This window comes from Anabrus simplex, chromosome 1, assembly GCF_040414725.1.
Source record: "Anabrus simplex isolate iqAnaSimp1 chromosome 1, ASM4041472v1, whole genome shotgun sequence".
NCBI classification, from domain to species: Eukaryota; Metazoa; Arthropoda; class Insecta; order Orthoptera; family Tettigoniidae; genus Anabrus; species Anabrus simplex.
The window spans coordinates 565,119,067-565,129,683 of record NC_090265.1 but is presented as its reverse complement, the minus strand read 5'-3'; positions in this window follow the sequence as shown (position 1 = coordinate 565,129,683).

Sequence of the window (10,617 nt, the reverse complement as noted above, 5' to 3'; positions counted from 1 at the left end):
CAATTATTTCGGAATATTCATCCGTTCAAAGTCACGTCAAGACGATTTAAGTGGTTTTAAATTGTTAACATGTAACAATAATAACGTCGTTGAATCTGTCATTGCTTCCACTTACTTGTGCCAGACTCTTCACTCTGACACAGAATAGAGCCCGCGTCCTTTACTTCCAATTCACGGTAGTCATTAAACAGGTACAAAATATTGCATCCGGGAGATAGAGGGTTCGACCCTCTCTGTCGGCAGCCCTGAAGATGGTTTTTCCGTGATTTCCCATTTTCACACCAGGCAAATGCTAGGGCTATACCTTAATTAAGTACACGGCAGCTTCCTTCGCACTCCTAAGCATTTCCTATCCCATCGTCGCCATAAGACCTATCTGTGTCGGTGCAACGTAAAACAAATTGTAAAAAAAGTACAAAATGAATGGTAGGGTTTTAATACTTATGTATCGTGTATAAAAACCAAACCGAACCCCATGGCGCAACAGCACCGAAGAGTCATGGCCTACCAAGCGACCGCTGCCCAGCCCGCAGGCCTGCAGATTATGAGGTGTCGTGTGGTCAGCACGGCGAATCCTCTAGGCCAGGGATGGCGAACCTTTTCCAACTAGTGTGCCATTTTAAGTCTGGTTTATTATTCTCAACTGTCTACTGTGCCACTTATTATTTTCGTTTGTAATTGCTACCATCCACCCCCCACCACCACCACCACCACCACCACCACCACCTACACCGACTTTCATCCCTAATTCAACATTGTGTTTCTTAATACGTTATTACTTATACATATATGCATTGTAAAAATAATACATTTCATTGCATGTTTCATGGTCATATTTTGCCAATACCGCAAATATACTTAGTAGCCATGTCATTTATGTTAGGTTTATAACTTTTTGTCTTCAATAACACACGAGAAACTATTAGATCTGAACCAAGACGGTTTCTAACTGTTGACTTCACAACGTTCATTGTAGAAAACAGCTGCTCGCAAACAAAGTAAGTAGCACTCTAGCAAGTTTCTTCATGGCCGAAAACATCATTTGTGGCAGGCTGTTCCACTGGTCAAATATTAAGTTCTCAGGCTTCTGGAGAGAGTATTCACCATCAACCTCGATTTTCATCAGTGCTACACCAAGTTGTACGAATTTGTTCAGCCATGTACCTACTTTTTTCTTGAAATTCAGTCAAGTCCATTTCTAAACTGTGAACCACTCAACAAATTGACCTTCATATCGCTCATTTGTGCAATACAGTATGAGGTTTTGAAATAAAGTGTGAGTTTCTCCAAATCTCGAAATTCGGATAATCCCTTGGCAACTATTTGTCTTACAAAATTCAAAACAGTAAACAGTAACTGACTAAGAAAAATTACGCGATGCTAGCAACCACAAACAAGTTAAACTTCACTAATTGACCGATGTGAGTGAGCAAATGGCTCATCGGCTGCATCTGACATTTATCTCACTTGACTTCCGGATCTATCAGTGTTGCCATAATGCATGTCCGAATGGAACTAGAATTTACATTTTCGGTATTTATTTCTTAAACCTGAAACCCTATGACTATACGATGCACGAGATATGTATAATCTATAGTACAAGACGTACATAAAATTGTTAATATGCAGGTGGTGTGCCACCGAAATCGTGTTCGCGTGTCACCTAGTGACACGCGTGGCATAGGTTCGCCATCCCTGCTCTAGGCCGTTATTCTGGGCTTAAGCATGAACTTGAACAAGTACAAAATAATGAAGATTGACCCATATGAGGAAACCAAGACAAATACTCACGACTGTAAGAAAAACTTCTTTACCCATGCCATGTGGCGTCATTGTGGAATAAAGTTTCAGCAATAGAATTTCCAGGACAAGAATAAGAATAAGAAGAAAGTAACGGCCAGGCTGAGTGGCTCAGACGGTTAAGGCGCTGGCCTTATGACCCCAACTTGAGAGGTTCAATCCTGGTTCAGTCCGGTGGTATTTGAAGGTGCACAAATACATCAGTCTCATGTCGGTAGATTTCCTGGCAGGTAAAAGAACTCCTGCGGGACAAAATTCCGGCACTTCGGCGTCTCCGAAAACCGTCAAAAAGTAGTTAGTGGGACGTAAAAGCAATAAAATTATTACTCTTAAGAAAAGAATGACGAAAATATGTTGAACAATAAAATCTCAGAAGTGGAAACAAACTACAACATTGTCGGATACCTTGTTGAATTTATACACCTGGTATGTGACTTCAATAATTATCATTAACTACTGATAACTTCCCCAGTTCTTTACTAAGCACTATGAATTAAAAGTAATTCAGCTTGAAGACTTCAAGAACTGGGCGAGTTGGCCGTGCGGTTAGGGGCGCGCAGCTGTGAGCTTGCATGGGGAGATAATGGGTTCGAACCCTATTGTCGGCAGCCCTGAAGATGGTTTTCCGTCGTTTTCCATTTTCATACCAGCCAAATGCTGGGGGGTTTACCTTAATTAACACCACGGCCTCTTATTTCCCACTCATAGGTTTTCCAATCCCATCGTCGCCAGAAGACCTGTCTGTGTCGGTGCGACGTAAACCAAACTGTAAAAGTAAAGATTTCAAGATGGCCTGCAGATACTAGAATGCCACGTGGTCAGTGTGATGGTATCCTCGACTTTCAAGACTGGGTCCGCTGACTCTCGTAAGGACAGCTCATCAGTTGTTCTAATGAGGCTGAGTGAACTCCGACCCACCTTTCAGTCCAGCATGAAAATTCTTGGACGAGCCGGGAATATATTTTGTTATAGAATGTTCAATATGTAGCTTGTTCCTGAGACCTAGGACCTCAGAATTTTAACATTAAAATAATAATTAGGGCCCTTTCAGCGTTAATCAGTGTCGGATTACAGTAGATCATTTATAAATATCGATAGCCCTCGGCTCGAATGAGAGTTAGGCTGAAACAATTGTAGTTTTGAGTTATTCCAGTCAACTTTGCACTGCTTAAATCGTAAAACCAACATGAATCCGCCATTAATTAACTTTTAGTGAAACACGCGAAAAACACATTTAACATGTACATGAAATATGCCAAACGCTGTTTTCGTCTAGGAAAAAAATAGATGTACAAAGAAGAACAAAAATGAATGGAAGTAAATTGAGATTAAACTATTAAAAATTAACAAAAATTCCTCCTCAATATTCAATTGGTTTTTCCAAATAAACGAGACACTAATCCATCCGAAACAAAGTACCTACCTTGAAAGCCATTGTATATAGAGATGTTAGTCTGTTGGTGCTTGACCGGGTAACTGATGTCTGGACCACAGATAACTTTCGCTTTTATAGCTTAGGAGGTCCACCACCGCGGGAGAGCTTCCTGTTTGACGTAACACTCGCAGGTTTCTTAACGAGATGAAGGTCTGGGTTATGGGGTCATCACGACTAGGGCCTTCAGCTTCTGTAAATAATTTGCTGAATGCGTGTGCGTTTGCAATGGCGGTAAGCCAAGCGGATAAGTATGATGATGAAACTGTCCCACCTTCGGAGTGTTTTGCGATTGAGAAATCGACCTGATTGGACACTAATTATGGCAGTCGGTATGAGTTCTCTGTGTTATCTGTTACAAGGGAATGAAACCTTCATGACGACCATGACTCGGCCAAGGATGTCTGCACCGTAGCTCAGTGATATGAAGCCCACGCGGTTTGTGAATGAACCAGCTTCGGACTCGAAGTTAGTTGGGAGATTTGAGACAGTTTCGCATAGTCATTTTGATGATTTTTAACTTCACTTGGTGATTTATCCATGACTGTTGAGATATGAAGAGATTTATACGGCCGGCAATGCACAATAGATCAATCAGGCGAAAAGAAAATCCTGCAGAGTGCTTCAGTTATACACAAGCCAGAGCGTCTCACTTTTGTCGTCGACCGGAGTAGCTCAGCGTGCTAAGACCCTAGTTTTAGCCTTCTATGAACTCTGAAGACAGATGAGTTCAAAACTCATAACCAGTCAGAATGTTCTATGTGATTTCCTTCATCAGCTTGAAATAAATTCAGGATGGAACGTCTTCCAACGCCACACCCACTCCCTACCCTACCCTTCAAAATCACCCGCAAAAGAGACCATAGCAACAAAGGATTTCACTCGGCATTCACTCAAGCTGAAAGCACCTGGATTTGTTGGGTTTTGTTGCTGTCACTGTTCGAGATGTCTCTGATCCCCGAAATGGCACAATTCATTTTCACCTTTAGGAACACAGTAACATTTTCACCTAGCATTGCCCGGCTCCGAGGTCATCCTCCTGGCTTTCGGACCTTTAGGTGCCAGGTTGGATTCTTGACCTGGTCGTGGATTTTAATTCTGGACGGAGGACTGAAACAAGGCTCACTCACCCTCTTGTGACCAACTGAGTAGCTGTCTTATATGGGAGGCATGGGACCCGGTCGTGAAAGTCGAGCAATATGCCTAAGAACGTCGTCACATCATCACGTGATAGTTAAGTATCTGCAGTATCTTCTAGGCTAAGGAACTTAATAGCTTATATGCGACTTGCATCTGTTATTTTTTGTTATCAAGAAGAGGTGGGGGCATATTTCTCAATTGCAAAGCAATTCATGTTCAGAACCATGGAAAATTAATTCAAGTATTAATTATGAAATAACTCGTAAAATTCTCATCGAATATTACTAGTTGCTTTACGTCGCACCGACACAGATAGGTCTTATGGCGACGATGGGACAGGAAAGGCCTAGGAATGGGAAGGAAGCAGCCGTGGCCTTAATTAAGGTACAGCCCCAGCATTTCTCATCGAATAGAACCCCCAGTAAGCACAGTCAACAATTAGAAAAAAGATTTCTATTATTATTATTATTATTATTATTATTATTATTATTATTATTATTATTATTACTGTGAGCACATATCACTTAGAACTGGAATTACCCATATGATAATCGAATGAGAACATTAGCTCCCTTATATGCTATCAAACTGAAAATAATATAATCTTTAACTTTCTGCTGTCTTTCTGAGCCCAAACTGGCAGGTTCGATCCTGGTATTTGACGGTGTTAAAATGCATCAGCCCCGTGTCGGTAAATGTACTGGCACGTTAAATAATTTCTGCGGGACAAAATTCCGGTGCCTCTTCATCTCCGAAAATCGTAAAAACAAGTAGTTAGTGGGACGTAAAAGCAGTCTATATTTATTAGAAGAGTTTACTAAAAACAGGTTTGTCCAGTCAGTCCTTCCATTCTATTGGACTTATTTGCTTCATTTTTGTTATATTCTCTCTGGATTTACCTGCCAGTGAATCATCAGGCACTGATAGTTCTCTAAATTCAGTCAACTTTGAGTAATCCTAAAATCAAATCATAGCTGCAGTCGCTTAAGTGCGGCTAGTATCCAGTATTTGCGAGATAGTAGGTTCGAACCCCACTGTCGGCAGCCCTGAAAATGGTTTTCCGTGGCAAATGCTGGGGCTGTACCTTAATCAAGGCCACGGCCGCTTCCCTCCCACTCCTAGCCCTTCCTTGTCCCATCGTCGCCATGAGACCTATCTGTGTCGGTGCGACGTAAAGCGACTAGCAAAAAAAAAAAAAAAAAAAAAAAAAAAAAAGTCACTAAATGACCACTGAAGGCGAAGGCTTATTCTTGCCCGCAATACATTCTGTACTTAGCGGATTGCACGCAGTTAAGGGACAATATCCTTATCTAAATAATATCGCCGAAGCTAAAAGATTAAAAATGACAGCGACTATAGGGAAACCGGCAATTTCAACCAAACTTGGCACACACATGAATACTATCTCGAGATAAATACTATAAGACACGTCTAGCACCCCTAGGGGTGAAGCCGGGAGGGAGTGACATGTTAAAGTCATCGAAAACGACCAATATTATTTTCGAATCAATACTTTTTGGGGTCGCTGAGGTGAATTGTGACACTCTCGATGCCATTTAAGTCCAAGTTCAGCCTCCATCGGCATGAGAGGGGGGGAGGGTAAAAGGGTGTTCAATAAAATGTCCTAAATGATCGAGATTAGTGTTTAATCCACAGTTATCGGGTTGGCTAGGCTGATTGGTGACAGTCTCAGTAAATGCTGGAACATAATACACAGTTCAAAAAAAATAGGAGAACATGTTTTGTAACGTCTGGTTTGTGAACGTTAATTTGGTAGATGGGGTTCCAATGGTCGTACAGCATACCTTGAGACCTTAGCTACTCAGGGTATGTCAGTCGAAGTTATACTCCATCTGTAGGCGTAGCCATGCATTAAACTGTCAGGTGACCCCTCAAAACAAAGTGAATAGCGGTGCGTCCGTGTGTCGTTGTGAGGTACACAGACTGCTGCGGTCATTTGAGCACGTTGTACGTAAACCAGCACGTCCCGTGGGACATCTAAACGAGGTTCAAATCCGAAGGGCCGTCACTTTGATCCTGGAAGGATGGATTTTTCGTCGTGTTGCTGTGGATTTCAATGTCTTTTCGTCAGTTATTCACCGCTTGTGGTGGAATCGCTATAGTGAGACAGGGCAGTTCACAAGGAGGGTTGGACAAGGTCGTGGACGCATGGCAACCCCACAGGATGACCGATATCTGTCCATCTGTACTTTGCGGCGTCGTTCAGCAACTGCCACAGAACTGCAACAAGACCTCAGGAGGGTTACTGGAGTCACGGTGTCTGACCATACAGTAAGGAACAGGTTAAGAGAGGTGTCCTTACGACCTAGACGTCTTGTTCGAGTGCCCCGTTTAATGCAGCAACATCGCGCAACTCGCCTTTTGTTTGTCCGTACCCACGTCAACTGGCAACTTCGCCAATGGAGACCTGTGTTGTTCACAGACGAGTCCAGATTTCCCCTGACACAGCGTGATGGACGTCAACGTGTATGGAGATGCCGTAGTGAGCAGTACATGCCAAATGCTGTCCAGGAAGGCGACCGATTCGGACAAGGTTCTGTGATGTTGTGGGGCAACATCAGTATTGATGACCGTACGGATCTTGTCGTCGTCCGTGGTAATCTTACCGCTGCGGGGTACATCGAGCAGATACTGCTACAGCATGTGTTGGTTGCTGCACGACAATGCCAGGGCTCATGTAGCGCGCATCACCAGAGCTGTCGTGCGAGAACTGGACATTCAAGAGATTGAATGGCCCGCAGTAAGTCCTGACCTCAATCCCAACGAGTATGTGTGGGATAGCCTTGACAGAAGTGTTCGTGGGCGTCCTGTTCCACTACAGACTCTCCAAGACCTTGAACAGGCTCTCATTGAAGAATGGAACCTGATACCGCAACGTGACCTCCGTCAACTTATAGGGAGCGTGCCACGTAGGTGCCAAGCTGTGATAAATTGCGTGGAGGAAATACACCATGCTGAAGCTATCCAACTGTGATAAAAAAATCCACCCTGGAGGACTGTTATCACTTTGCTTTCCCCCTGTTTTGACATTGCCGATTGTGTTCTGAATAAGAACACGAATCCATCGATGTTCTTTTATATGCTTCAACGGTAAAGAATGAAGGTTTAGTTGGTAATATACCTTGATGTGAGATATTGTTTTGTGGATCATGGCATACGTTCAAAAACATGTTCCTCTAAATTTTTTGAACTGTGTATCTGTCGGGTGACGCGTAAGTACATACAGTTTATCACTTATTTCTATTTCAAGGGATCAACTACTTTCCAGATAATACAGGCTGCAATAAGGACGCGAAAAAATATAAAACTAAAACTTGTAATTAAACACTCAACAATAACTCTAAAAACTACAAACAATCAAAATATTAATCAATATCACAATAAAGAAATCTACAAAAACTCACTTGACACATAATTTTTTTTGTTTGCTAGGGGCTTTACGTCACGCCGACACAGATAGGTCTTATGGCGACGATGGGATAGGAAAGGCCTAGGATTTGGAAGGAAGCGGCCGTGGCCTTAATTAAGGTACAGCCCCAGCATTTGCCTGGTGTGAAAATGGGAAACCACGGAAAACCATTTTCAGGGCTGCCGATAGTGGGATTCGAACCTACTATCTCCCGGATGCAAGCTCACAGCCGCGCGCCTCTACACGCACGGCCAACTCGCCCGGTGAGATGACACATAATTAACAGGTAATACAATTCCCAAAAGTAGGCATTCAAAAAAGTATCCGGGCAGCGCGTGGACCAATTTTATATTAAGACACGTTATCTGACCTGTGGAGCAGCACGGGTCCACTAGAAATACAGGGTCTTCATTTATGCTTGGCAAGGACTTTCTCGCTCGACCTTGACCGCCGATGACAGGACGCTGCCGGCCGCTGGCGCGCGCGCTTTCCGGCACTTCTCCATTTGCTGAGAGCTGAGCTCCGAGACAGTAGAGTGTTCAATGAAGCTACTGCGTACTGCATGTCGTATTGTATAGTGTTTTATTGTGATTGTTTATAGTGCTGTAATGCATGTGAAATGTCCGTTACGTGAACGTGTATATCTGCACAATACTTCCATTAAGTGCAAAAAATCGTGCGCTAGGACAAGACAAAAGTTTCGAGTGAAATTTCCAGGGAGACCCATTCCTATCAATCGGACAATAAAACAACTGGCCAATAGATTCAAACGTACAGGCTCAGTAAACAATAAAAATAGACGTAAAGGTCGTTACCTCCTTACTGAAGTGTGTTTGGTACGAGGATCATAAGTAAAAATCTGTGGCCCCTTCGTAGCCCAGATTTAACGGCATGTGATTTTTATTTGTGGGGAATGTTAAAAAATGTAGTTTATGGGAACAACCTTCACACACTAGATGAACTGCAATTGCACCTATCAGTGCTGAAGAACTTGGTAGAGTAACCGAAAACTACATTAGGAGATGCCGATTTTGTTTGGCAGCGCATGGGGAACATTTTCAGCATAAACTGTAAAAATAGTGAGTAAAATGTATGATAAATGCATGATAATGATTTTGAGCAACGTATTCTGCCGTATATATGCACGCGCGGTAGCCGACAACTGAACCGTCATTGATGGCCAAGGTCGAGCGAGAAAGTCCTGGTCAAGCACAAATAAAGACCCTGTAGGCTATTACTAATCTATTCCTATATAATTAATTTCGTGTGGCTATTTCTAGCCGCGTGCAGCCCTTGTACGGCAGCCCTCCGCTGAGGGTGGGTGGCATCTGCCATGTGTAGGTAATTGCGTGTTATTGTGGTGGAGGATAGTGTTATGTGTGAGTTGCAGGGACGTTGGGGACAACGCAAACACCCAGTCCCCGAGTCAAGGGAATTAACCATTTAAGGTTAAATCTCCGACCCGGCCGGGAATCGAACCTGAACCCGGGACCCTTGTGACCAAAGTCCAACACGCTAACCATTTAGCTATGGAGCCGGACATGTATTCCTATACGGACTACAAAGTAGCACATTTATTATACGCAAAGATGCTTTACAAAGAAAAATCTTAATTTTGACAAAAACTACACACAGTAATCATTTGAAAAAATGTCCGTCTTCGTTAAACCAAATTAACGGTTCGGTGTCCGGCTCCATGACTAAATGGTTAGCGTGCTGGCCTTTAGTCACAGGGGTCCGGGGTTCGATTCCTGGCGGGATTGGGAATTTTAACCATGATTGGTTAATTTCGCTGGCACGGGGACTGGGTGTATGTGTCGTCTTCATCATCATTTCATCCTCACCATGACGCGCAGGTCGCCTACGGGAGTCAAATCAAAAGACCTGCATCTGGAGAGCCGAACTTGTCATCGGACACTCCCGGCACTAAAAGCCATACGCCATTTCATTTCAACGGTTCGGTCTGTACTTTTATTTAAGTCAAGAAATTTTCATTTACCTTATATACCAAGTGAACTTCAAAAGTGTCAGTTTGATTTCTGTCAACAAATCTCTCTGTATGTATGGTCGCGTTTCACGTAAAAACGGCTGAATATAATTCAACAAAATTTCATCTTATACAATTAACATATATACAACATGCCTAATTCTGTCTCTCATTCAGAGTGATATTCAGAAAACGGGAAGGTTTCAACAGCTGAAATTGGTACCAGTCATAAATTCTTGTATCTACTTAACAATAAAAATACAATGAACCTCTCAAGGCTACGACTTCTGTACTTTTTAAAGAAAAAATGCGTTTCTGTCAGCGAAGTTATTGTCTCCTTCGCCATGATGATGTAAGTACACCGCTGTATCTATCGGAATGACGTCGAACTACGTACATCGTGACTTCTGTTACCTTCGACAAATACAGTATTAGAGGAAACGGAACGTTTTAAAGGCTAGAACTGATACCAGATATGGGATACAAGAACAATGCACTGATGAACATCATACTTGACCTGTTTACTGAAAAACACTATCCCTAAGTGAAATTACACTGACTGACAGAGCAAATGCAACACCAAGAAGGAGTGGTCAGAACTTTATGCCAGTTGCAGAGTAGACTGACGTCACTGAGGTATGCTCATGATGTGAAATGCGCCGCTGTGCTGCGCACGTAGCGAACGATAAATGGGACACGGCGTTGGCGAATGGACCACTTCGTACCGTGATTTCTTAGCCGACAGTCATTGTAGAACGTGTTGTCGTGTGCCACAGGACACGTGTATAGCTAAGAATGCCAGGCCGCCGTCAACGGAGGCATTTCCAG